Below are 13249 nucleotides of genomic sequence, written 5' to 3' on the forward strand. Positions count from 1 at the left end.
AACAAATGGTGCTGGAATCACTGGATATCTGCATATAGAACAATTAACCCAGACACAGGCCTTACATTTTTTATAAAAATTAACTCAAAATTTCTCTTTTGTCATTTTACATTTATCAAAACCCATAGAATATACAAAACCAAGAGTAAACCCTGATGAAAACTATGGACTTTGGGTAATAATGAAGTGTCCATGTAGGTTCATCGATAATAACACATACACCACTTGGTGCTGCAGGATGTTGACAGTGGAGAGGCTGCATATGTGGGAGCTGGGGATACACGGGAACTCTCTGTGCTTTCTGCTCAGTTTTGCTAAGACCCTAAAACAGCTCTAAAAATTAAGGTCTGTTTTAGAAAAGAAGCCCTCAATACTCAGTAGTGTACAACAATAAGCATTTATTTTCATGTATTTGAGGATTTTGTGGGGGGGTGCCCAGCTGATCACAGACATGCTTGCTTGAGCTGAGGCTGGGATGAGGGAGCTTAGCTGAGGCCGTGCTGCTTCTCTCACCTTCCTCCTAAGACCACCTGGCTAGTCTGGGCATGCGCTTCTCTTGGAGGTGACCAAACAATGAGAAGGAAAACAGAAACAATGTCATTTTGGGCCCAGGCACAGGACAGACAAGCTGTCATTTCCATCTTATTCTGTAGGTTAAATCAAATCAAATCACATTACGCAAATATCAAAATGGGGAGACACTGAAAAAGCATAGCAAAGTGTTTAAGAAATGGGGTCATGAATGCCATCTACCACTCAGCATGAGAGACAGATTAAAGAAATTCACTGCACAAAATAAAATGGATTTGATCTAAATCTTCCTAGAATGGGTTATCTTAGTTCTGTTAAGTGAAAAATAGTTATCTTTAATAAAATTGCCTATGAATAGCAAAAGATTACAATTTTAAATAACAAAGCCATAATCTAAAATATTAGAAGCAAAACTCACCGAATTGAGGATGTTAAATTATAATTTAAATATAAATCCTTAGAGACATCCCATGGTTATGCTTTTCTACATTTTTAAGAGAAAAATCTGTTAATATGTAGCCAAGAAAGGTAGAAATCTCTCAGGTATGCCTATAGGATATAAAGAATGAATTATATTTTCTAATGACATGTTATGAGACCATGAAATGTAATGCTCAAGAATTCTTTGTAAAGAAATATTTCTGTTAAAGGTCAGAGAGTACATTAAAAGAGCTATAAGCAAAATATATAATATTTACATGAATGTTAATAAAAAAGAAGCAAATCTCCACTATGTAGATTTGCATATTAGACAAGGAATATTCTCAAGTGGTTACTTTTTATGAATACGTGCAAAAATGAAAATATTTTTATTAGTCACCAAGTAGTTTAATAAAAATATTTTCAGTGTAATCATGAATTGGTGTGTTATTATAGCAAATGCATGCAGAAAAAAATTGTCTGTTAAATTTATAAAATAATTGACCAATTTCTTTAACAGGTGTTATCATAATTGTCAATGTTTAATAAAAATTGTAAATTTTGCCAAGTAATACAGTTAACATATTTTTTCTACAATAATCATGTAATCACCTATTAATTTATTTAGATTTATTTTATTACTGTTTTATTTTGATTTTTTTAATACAAGAGAGTGATAAAAATAAAAAATATGCAAGAATATTCAGTGAAAAATAAACCTCTCCTTGAAACTTGATGCCCTTGTCTACAAGGCAACTATTGGGTTGGCCAAAAAGTTCATTTGGGTTTTTTTGTAACATCTTACGGAAAAACCCGACCAAACTTTTTGGCCAACCCAAGACTTCCATATTATTTTTAGATTTATACATATAAAAATATTTACATATATAAGTATTTGTATACATGAAATTATAAAATACTTAAAAAGCTCTGCACCTTAGTTATCTTCTGTGAAAAAATATATATCTGGGAAACCATTTCAAGTCAGTACACAGACATTCACCTACATTCCATGCACTGATATGTCTGTTCTCCTACCTATAACTTTTAAACTATATTCTGTAAATCTTCAAAGATGAAATACATAGAGAAAATAATATCATGACACATTAAATTCAATAATAAAGACATTTAAATGCCAGAGCATTTAGACTGCTTGTCTTAGAGAAAGTGCAAGAGACTAATTCTATAATATTCATGTCTCAGAATTTGGCAAATCTGTGATCTGAGTGGTTAGGAAAGTTCATGTATTAGGATTATGAAGCAGAATTCTGTCACTAGTCTGGTAAATTAACCCATTGTTCTTGATATTACTACACTTCGTCCAACCAACATTTTTAGATTTAGAACATTTCTCACCATTTCTCTTAATCATCAAGATTCTAGATAATAGGGGCTTCCCTGGTGGCGCAGTGGTTGAGAATCTGCCTGCCAATGCAGGGGACGCGGGTTCGAGCCCTGGTCTGGGAAGATCCCACATGCCGCGGAGCAACTAGGCCCATGAGCCACAACTACTGAGCCTGCGCGTCTGGAGCCTGTGCTCCGCAACAAGAGAGGCCGCAATAGTGAGAGGCCCGCGCACCGCGATGAAGAGTGGCCCCCGCTTGCCGCAACTAGAGAAAAGCCCTCGCAGAAACAAAGACCCAACACGGCCAAAAATAAAATAAATAAATAAATAATTAAAAAAAAAAAAAGAATAACTCAGCTCTTTAAAAAAAAAAAAAAAAGATTCTAGATAATAAACAACCTCTTTCTTGAGATGGATGTAAAAATTTGGCAAAAAAAAAAATCAGCTAATGGCTGAAGACCTAAAACCCAACCTATTTCTCATCAATAATAACAGACACTCTTCACAGGGGAGAGCATGGCACCTGAAGACTTCTTAACTTTACATTACTTAGTTTCTTTATTGTGTGTTAAGCTATTCCTGTTGTTGGCCAGTAGATTTAGGTATAAGGTGTTGATGCTTAAAATTCATCTATGTGTACAATGTTGGTTCACATAATTCTTTAAAAAGTACACATTTGTTGTTGTTGTTGTTATCATGTTGTGATGGACAACCTGTAAAATCGCTCACAATGACCCCGCCTCCTGTTATTCATGAACTTGTGTGATTGTCTCTTCTTGATTGTGGACTGGACCTGGTTACTTGCTTCTAATCAAGAGAATATGGCAAAAGTAATGAAATGTCATTTTAAATTAAATTTTAAAAGACTACTGCTTTCCTTTTGCTTCACTCACCTTCCACCCTTCCTCTTTCCCTTTCTCTTTATCCCTCTCTCCCTCCCCTCACTCTGGAGTAAGCAAACTGCCATGTTGTGGGTAGCATTATACAATTATAGAAAAACAAGGATGGAAAAGAGCTGAATCTCATCAAAAAGCAAGAATTGACCTGAGGTCTGTCAACTGCCTCTTCAGTGAAACTAGATCCTTCCCTGTTCGAGTCTGCAGCCTGGTGTGAGCCCTGAACCAGAGACACTCAGCTAACTGTCACCTGACCCACAGAAACTATGAGATAATAAAGGCACCTTGTTTTAAGCCACTAACTTTTGAGGTAATCTTTACACAGCAATAGACAACTAGTATACATGATAACAGGTGTTCTGACATTCTTTGGAAATAGTATATGAAAACCTGCAAAGTGACCATTTGATCATGAGAAAAAAGTAAAATATAAAACAAATAAAATCATGTGTGACAAATCCAAATTAAAAATGCATGCTAATTTAAAAAAAAAAAAAGCAGGCATACATTACAACACTTTTCAGGTAATTTATCTATTAGGGGGTGAAGTGAAGCAATTATTGAAGTCAACAGAGCTAGTAGGTCTTGCTGAAGCTTGTTTAATATCTTCTTAGTTTATTATCTATGAAAACCTAGAGAAATCCAAAACCAACAGCTAAAAATGCAGAAATAGTTGGATTAAAAATATGCCAGTTAGGATTCAATTTATAATACAGAAGAGTTCTTAAAAAAAAAAAACTGAGAGAGTACTTCTCATTTACCAACTAAACTTAAAAATGTCCTAAAAAGATAGACTCCAATAACATCAGAATGTTCTGCTCTAAAAAAGTTCAGTTTTTCATTAGTGACACTAAGTAATCTTTTTTTTTTGCTTATTAAAAACTCCTTTTCTCCTTTATAGGTTCTTAGAAGGCAATGAAAAATAAACATAACTATTACACAATGTACAACATCCTTAAATTTTTTTTGTAAGTTACACACAGAGAGGGATAAACCTGAGTATTTTCTTCTGTGTGGAGCATTCGAAGCCATTTTTATTCATCTTGCATTTACCCATCACACTAGCAACAGTTTGGAAGAAAATTATAAACGACCAAATATATTTGTTGAATATTTGTTGACTGAATTAATAAGCATACATACTCCCATTAAAGTTTATCTTTTCTTTTTCTGGTTCTTTTTTTTTTAAGTGGGACTGGAAAGCTCATATTTCCTAAAAATATTTTTTAAAATACTGATTATACATATTGGTTCATCATTAATTGTTTTTCAGAATTGTTTTTGTCTTTTTATTGTGCTGATTTTTAAATGAGTCTACGGTAGGTAATATATTTAAAAGTTTTCACTTGATTTCCAAATCGGCACAATTTATCTATAATACATTTCGATTCTGGACGGCAGCACCCTAACTTTTACATTTCCCTTACCTCACACTTCTTAACACAGATAATTTAGCAGTGTGTTTTAACATAGTAAATGTTCCATAAAAGAGTATACACTGTTATCAGTAGACAATATAATCCAAAAAATTTCTTTTTGTGGTGTCATTCATAAATATTCTATCAAATAAACTTTTAGGTGACAGTGAAATAAAAGTGGATGTGAGCAAACTAATACTTCTGGCTGGAAACAATCTAATATCTAATCTCTAATTATAATGAAACTGTTACTACATCTATTTTTATTTTTATTTTTTTGCATCTTCCCTTGCTGGAACACCCTCTACAAGGACCTAATGCATTGCTCTCCACACAATGAACAGTAAGTGCTTGTAAACCAGTCCACTCTAAGATGCTTCATCAAAAACCTAATTGCATTTTTGCCACCATACTGTTGCCATTAAATTGAGTCCCAAGAAAAAAATGAGTGTAGCCTTAAGTGAAAGAAACGTTCTATAATTATCTGATAAACATGAACAAAATAGATTTCCAATTCTATTTTTTCAGTTCTAAATTAGGTTTTGGTTCCTAATCTAATTTAGTATTCTACTTCAGTAGAAATTTTCAGGATAACATTTCAACTCTCTACTTTGCTGAGTCTATCAAGTCCCAATCTTATCTGTATAACGAAGACCAGACCTATTCGAGCACATCAAAATTGGATAGGGCAGAATAATCTTTTCTTTTTGCTACTTGTCTACATGACAGCACCACTCAGTAGGGACCTAGTAATTCTAGTCATGCAGTTCATCCTCTTGTAATATGAAATTCAAATTCAAATTCAGGCAATGCTTTGATACAGCTAATCTGGCTGCAGTTGTACAGACAGCTCCAGAATTAACCTACCAAGAATATTGTAACTTTACTTCTCTTCCAAATATTGTTATTCATTTCTTCCATTTTATTGATGAAAACTATCCATTTGAGTGATACCTGAACTCAAATTTAATGTTTACACATGGACTGCCTTGAATAATATCTATTGACACCTCTTAAAGATATTTATTCAGTTTTCTAAAAACTCTGAATATTTGCAAATGTGATTGAATTTTATTCAACTATTTGAATTTCTAACTGTGGCATATTTAGGTTGTGTATTATGCATTTGCCAGGTTCCTTTTGGGGGATGTTCTCTGCTCTATTGTGTACAGTACTGGTAGGAAAATAGCTCTGGCTTACAGGATCCATTTTTTCTCTCTCCAGCATCCCCAGTACAGGTGAGCTGTATTGACCCATACTTGCTTGACCAAGCAGACTTTCTTTCTCCCGGGACTTCATAACTTGTGAAAGTAGCAAAAGGACATGAATGAGATATGTAGGCCATTCATCACAGTAGAAGTGAAATGACCAGATTGTATCATTACAAACTTACCTGTACTATTTCCTGTTTCTTACACATTAGGAAAGTCCTGCCTAATCCTAAAACTAAAACTCCAAATCCTCATCTAGTTTTACTTCCTTGATATATTGCTAATAATATCCACTTTCAGAGACACTAACTATTGAACTTAACCAAGAAACATAATTGATCTAGAATGTGGTTGTGATTAGTATATTTTAATGCAACAAATTTTCTATTTTTCTTCACTGTGAAGCAAATTTGAAATTGTGTGTCACATCTTGATAAGACAATGACACCTGCAAAAGGACACCTAAAATTTTGAGAATTTTACTGACATAATTTGAAATATATGATTAGGAGAAGATTTAACATGATGGTAAATGAAGGGGAATAATTGTATATGAAAAAGGCCTAAAATGATATAAAATAGAATAAATTTTAAAAATTCAACTTGACATATATATAATAAAATAGGCTTGACATTATAATGTATATTAAAAATAAAGAGAAGTATGCTTGCAATTGGGATAATAAAAACAGGAAGATAGGGAGTTCAAAAATTAGATAAATGTATTAATATTTAAAAAACAAACTCAGCTTAATGAAGAACTTCCATTACCTTTTTTTTTTCATTTATTTAATCAGAGTATAGTTTATTTACCATGTTGTGATAGTTTCAGGTGTATAGCAAAGTGAATCAGTTATACATATATGTATGTCCACTCTTTTTTAGATTCTTTTCCCATATAGGCCATTACGGAGTATTGAGTAGAGTTCCCTGTGCTATACAGTAGGTTCTTATTAGTCATCTATTTTATATATAGTAGTGTATATATGTCAATTCCAGTCTCCCAATTTACCCCCCCTTACCCCCTGGTAACCATACAGTTGTTTTCTACATCTGTAACTATTTCTGTTTTGTAGATAAGTTTTAGATTCCACAAATAAGCAATATATTTTTAGATTCCACAAATAAGCAATATCATATGATATTTTTCTTTCTCTGTCTGACTTACTTCACTTAGTATGATCATCTCTAGTTCCATCCATGTTTCTGCAAATGGCATTATTTTGTTCTTTTTTATGGCTGAGTAATATTCCACTGTATATAGGTACCACACTTTCTTTATCCATTCCTCTGTTGATGGACATTTAGGTTGCTTCCATGTCCTGGCTATTGTAAATAGTGTTGCAATGAACACTGGCATGCGTGTATCTTTTCGAATTATGGTTTTCTCCAGATATAAGCCCAGGAGTGGGATTGCTAGATCTTATGGTAGCTATATTTTTAGTTTTTAAGGAACCTGCATACTATTTTCCACAGTGACTATACCAATTTACATTCTCACCAACAGTGTAGGAGGGTTCCCTTTTCTCCACACCCTCTCCAGCAATTATTGTTTGTAGATTTTTTGATGATGGACATTCTGACCTGTGTGAGGTGGTACCTCATTGTAGTTTTGATTCGCATTTCTCTAATAATTAGTGATGTTGAGCACCGTTTCATGTGCTTTTTGGCCATCTGTATGTCTTCTTTGGAGAAATGTCTCTTGAGATCTTCTGTCCGTTTTTTGATTGGGTTGTTCGTTTATTGATATACCTTTCTTCTTTTTACTCAGTTTTTGCTCCCTGACCTTAACAGAAATGTGTGTGTGTGTGTGTGTATAAATATATATATATAGAGTGTATATATCCACAATTCATATAAAATTATTTAAATTAAGGTTTATGTTTTATTTACAACAAATGAATAGAACTATTTACAATATATTTGCATTTGCCCATTTTCGTGACATATGCTTTTTAAAAATCTTTGCAAAGTCTAGTCTCGCTTACATCTACTGTGGTTGTTCATGATTGTCTTCCTATTTCACTGTATAGAGAAAATACTTAAATATGCCCTATTAACAATTCAACATATAAATACTGTTACACACATTATGGATCAATTTTCTATGATACTGATATTTTAAAATTTGCTTAAACCTCAAATATTATTTCCTCATATGATGTTCTATGCAATTGCTCTAAACAATAAGGATAATTAAAAAGATTAATTACCTAAGAATATAATTATGTCAAATCATTTTTTCCAATTCATTGTGCCAAACGCAAAGGATGTTTGACTGAGTTTTTTTTTTTTTTTAACAAGATTTTCTGGAATCAGGGAGAAATTTGTTAAGAAACAAGCTTTTAATAGAGTAATTTACAAATTATTTGTATATCACATCACTCCATATGATTAGTCAATGCTGCAGAAAATGTGGTTTCACTTCAATTTATTATTCAACTTAAAGTAATTATTTAGATTTACATCTAGAATGTTTTAAACATCACAACCCTTTTCTTGCTTAAAAAAATGAATGTAAAAACTAGAATTTCCCTAGCAGTGGGAAATATATGTATTGTAAAGTGGATTGAAATGGAGAACAGTGTTCAAACTGTTCCATTATATCAAAGTTGGCTTACTCAGCTGTAAACTTCTTCCACAAAAATCAACTGTGTGATAGAAGCTGGTTATGAATTAGAAAAAAGGAAAACAAGTGTTTCTTCATACCAATAACTAATGGTTTATTTTTAAAACATTTCTAAGCAGTTTGAAGAATCATAGTGGTGTAAAAACACACAAATGAGACCAGAGAATTTCTGTCTTTGAAATGCAACAGACTCTGTAGCACCCACTGAAAAATGATTTTCTGTTGTTCACTGTGACAAATAAATAAAAAGAAAATGTCTTTTCCTATTGAAATAACTTTTTAGAGAATTAAGTATATCAAACACCTTATATTCATACTAAAAAAGCATCTTTTTTCATTCTGTGCTCCTCAATATATAGGCATCTATTTAGGCTTATACAGATTTAGGTATATTTGAAAGTCTTTATCCTTGTGGCTTATATGTAGTTAACTATTTTCAATTATAATATGATTACTTATAAAAGCTCTTTATATATTTTGAATACAAACTCCTTATCAGAAATATAGTTTGCAAATATTTTCCTCCATTCCGTATGTTGTGTTTTCATTCTGTTGATGGTTTTCTTTGTGGTACAGAAGCGTTTTAGTTTAATGTAGTTTCATTTGTATATTTTTGCTTTTGTCGTCTGTGCTTTTTGTGTCATATCCAAAAAATCATGGCCAAGATCAGTTTCAAGGAGCTTTTTCCTCATTGCCAAGATCAGTTTCAAGGACCTTTTTCCCTATGTTTTCCTCTAGGTGTTTTATGGTTTCAGGTCTTACGTTTAAGTCTTTAATACATTTGAGTTGATTTGTGTGCATAAAATAAAGATGTAATGTAAGGGTCCAATTTCATTCTTTTATTGTGGATCCAGTTTTCCCAACACAATCTCTTGAAGAGATTATCCTTTCCCTATTGTGTATTCTTGGTGCCTTCATCAAAAAGTAGTTGATTGGAGGTGTGTGTGTTCATTTTTGGTCTATTTTGTTCCATTGATCTATGTGTCTGTTTTTATGCCGGTACCATACGTTACTTCACTATAGCTTTGTAAGATAATTTGTAACAAGGAAGTGTGACGCCTCTAGCTTTATTCTTCTTGCCCAAGATTACCTTAGGTATTCAGGACCTTTTGTGATTCCATACAAATTTTAGGATTTTTTTTTTATTTTGGTGAAAAATGCATTTGGAATTTTGATAGAAATTGCATTTAATATATAGATCACTTTGAGTAGTATGAGTATTTCAATAATGTTAATTCTGCACCTCATAGCATACACAAAACTTAGTGTGGAATTTATCATAGAAGTAAGGATAAAACTAAAACTATAAAACTGTTAGAAGAAAATTTAGGGAAAATGTTTGCAATCTCAGGGTAAGCAAAGATTTTATATGGAGCACAAGAACTAGTAATCATAAAGAAATAATAATTTGGACATCATTTAAAAAACAAACATCAGCTCTTTAAAAGAAAATAACACACAAGCTGGCTAAAACACTATGTATATATATATCATATAATATATATCACTGATATATCTAGATATATATCTATATATCTCATATATGTGTGTGTGGGACAAAGCATTTGCATGCACAAATTATAAAACAATTCTTGCACCTCAATAAAAAGCAGACAAACAACCCAATGAAGAAAATGGTAAAAGGCTTAAATAAACCATTCATTAAAGAAGTTAACAAGCATGGCTAATAAATATTTGAAAAGATTTTTAACATCATTAGTCATCATGGAAATACAAATAAATTCACAACGAGAAGCCATTTTACACCAAATAGAATAGTTAAGTGTTTTTAAGACAATACAAAATACTGACAGTAGGCAAATTTTGAAGAATCATTTAAGAGGCCATAGGATCTCAGGATGGCAAGCAGACAATAACAAGAGACTTTAACTCATTATGAATGTTTGAAACAGTCTCACTGAAGAGGGTGAGGGAAAAGTTGTTGACCTAAGTAACTTTAGAGTTGAGAGGACTCTATAAAACTAAAGGTAAATTCTTTACATAAGCACTGGACACTCATTGACAGAGTTGTATCCTACAAGGGGTATGGATTAAAAATTCCAATATAGCTATATTTGCATACTGGAATTGAATAATTAAGTAAATGGATGTCAGATGCTAGCAACCAATAGTCCTACTCTTAGTGGGGGATGTTACAGACAAGCAAGGAAGGAAGACTACAATGAGTCATATGATACTTAATTAGAGTTGGAGACATCAGTGCGAACTTATGTTTATTTTAATATAGACACAAATGTTTATAGATATGTGAATATACAGAGGTTGGTATACACACATATATTCCTCTGCTCTGTTAGCAGAGAAGTTCTAGAAGCACTAACATCCAAGTGAGTACACTTGCACCCAGATTCTGGTTTCCAATACCATCTGCCAATAAAAGGAACCAAATCTCCTTGGGGAAATAGCTGATTCCAGGACTGGAGCAGAAAATACACAAGATTAGCCTGAAGCAACTAGTAGCATCAGAAAGTGATGAAGTACATAAAAACAACAACAAAAAAAGACCATGCAATGGTTTTCAGGATCCAACTGCAAGAGGATCCAATGGCCAAAGTTGGAATGATTTGAACAACAAAATAAATAAAGTGACATTGGTTCATGACCCAATTTTAAAATTAACATCTATGGATCCATACTGATATACACTTTTTATAAATAAATAAATAAATACATGACAGAGAATAGACAAATCTCACATTCAGTAGAATTCCAAATAATTTGGGTAGATACTCTGCCCTCAAGAAATGGAGCGTAACTCCCACTCTCTACGTGTGGGCTGAACAGAGCAATTTCCTTCCAAAGTTTACAGCATGGGTAGGGGGAAACATGGCAACTTTAAAAACCTGACAAACACCGCCTCAGCCAGGTAATCAATATGAACGTCAACAATGATAAATCAGGTTGGTAATATGTATCTTGGATAGGATGTGATGAGAATAACATTTTACCTCTGTGAGCTTATTCCCCCAAAACTCAACCCCAGTTTAATGATGAAAAAAATTAGACAAATCCCAAATGAGGGACATTAACAAGTAACTGATGAGTACTACTCAAAACCATCCAGGTTATCAAAAACAATGAAAGCCAGAGAAACTGTCACAGTCAAGAGAGGCCTAAGGAGACATTACAACTTAATGCAATGTCGTGTCCTAGATGGGATCCTAAGAGAAAAAAATTAGATGAAAACTAATGGGGGCTTCCCTGGGGGCACAGTGGTTGAGAGTCTGCCTGCCAATGCAGGGGACGCGGGTTCGAGCCCTGGTCTGTGAGGATCCCACATGCCGCGGAGCAACTGGGCCCATGAGCCACAACTACTGAGCCTGCGCGTCTGGAGCCTGTGCTCCGCAACAAGAGAGGCCACGACAGTGAGAGGCCCGCGCACCGCGATGAAGAGTGGCCCCCGCTCGCCGCAACTAGAGAAAGCCCTCGCACAGAAACGAAGACCCAACACAGCCAAAAATAAATAAATAAATTTAAAAAGTGTTTCTTCTAGTCTTTAAAAAAAAAAAAAAAACTAATGGGAAAATTTTAGTAACAATATATAGTCTTTTCTTCAGTAACTCAGTAAAGAAGAAAAGTACAATCTGGAGGATAAATAACAAAAGTATGAAATAGAGAAAGGGACAATCACTGTTTCCAGGTATCCAGAGAAAAATCATTTTCTGATGTCCTTAAATGAAAGTTACTTACTTTATTAAGCCATTTGCTTTTCCACGGTTGTTGGAACTTTCATGTGATAGCTGCTTCTGGAGGTTTTCTAATCAAGATACTTAATGATGGTATCTTATTAATTCTTGCTGTTTAAAGATGGCTGATGTCATTTCACTTGCTAAGAGTACATCTAAAAATAAATGTTGTTTAATTTAACTGTTAATTAAGAGATCCCATGAAGTAATTTATATTGAAGATCAAGAACAATCCATCTTTGATCAAGGATACATCATAGTCATGCAGGGGATGATTAGATAGTTGGAGAGTAAAGGTAACCTGTACCTATTAATGATTATAAGAATGATAGGAATGATTATACTTCATATGTTTTCCACAATATTTTAGATAGATAAAAATGTACAAGATTGAAATCAGTTATGAGTACAGATACCGGTTCTGAGAGAGGCAAGTTATGACTTCATCCAGAGGTAAGAATGCAGGTCCATGACAGGTAAGGAAAGTACTTTCAAACATGAGATTTCAAAGTTGTTTGGTAGTTCAACTTATTTATGTTTTAATACTTCATTCCCTCCTCTTTTCCATATTCTTGGGCATAATCAATAGTCAGATTCCTGTGTAAGGGGAAATGCCTTATGTCACTTACACCTAACTTGCCTGGAAAAATGTATTTCTTCAATACTGAATAAGTAAACTAGAATGGTCCAACCATTTCTATAGTTATTTTTAAAGGCACTGTGAGTGTTGTGGCTTTTTAAATAGACAATTGTTTCTACATATAAGGAAAATAAATGTATATTCATTGATGCATTTTCATAACCCATAGTGAGAGATAATAGTATTAAATTCATTTAGAGATGCACAAATCTTCCCTTAGGATGTACTTTCCGTCCATGTGCCACTTTTACAGCTTTTCCAGTATCATGTAGGTTGCAGGTGAGTCATGAATCGCTATTTTAGAAACCCACCAGTGTTCGATTCGATTTTAAAAGCTTGCCTCATGGAGTATGTTAGCCTCACTTGAGGTCATCCGGTCCCAGTACACAGTCACCTAGCTTTCTCAGATTATTTCCTCTTGATTTGACAGCTTGATTTTTCCAACTCTT

General features: G+C 33.4%; 1 long non-coding RNA gene across 1 annotated transcript in view; it reads right to left on the minus strand.

Annotated features, from left to right (window-relative positions):
- Positions 1–475: 475 nt before the first annotated feature.
- Positions 476–13249, minus strand: part of LOC309630668 — a 41266-nt gene continuing 28492 nt past the window's right edge. Inside the window, exon 3 of the long non-coding RNA XR_014245874.1 lies at positions 476–12315. This is a non-coding gene — a long non-coding RNA (uncharacterized lncRNA). The remainder of the gene's footprint in view (positions 12316–13249) is intronic.

This window comes from Balaenoptera borealis (genome assembly GCF_965194805.1).
Source record: "Balaenoptera borealis genome assembly, chromosome: 1".
NCBI lineage: Eukaryota > Metazoa > Chordata > Mammalia > Artiodactyla > Balaenopteridae > Balaenoptera > Balaenoptera borealis.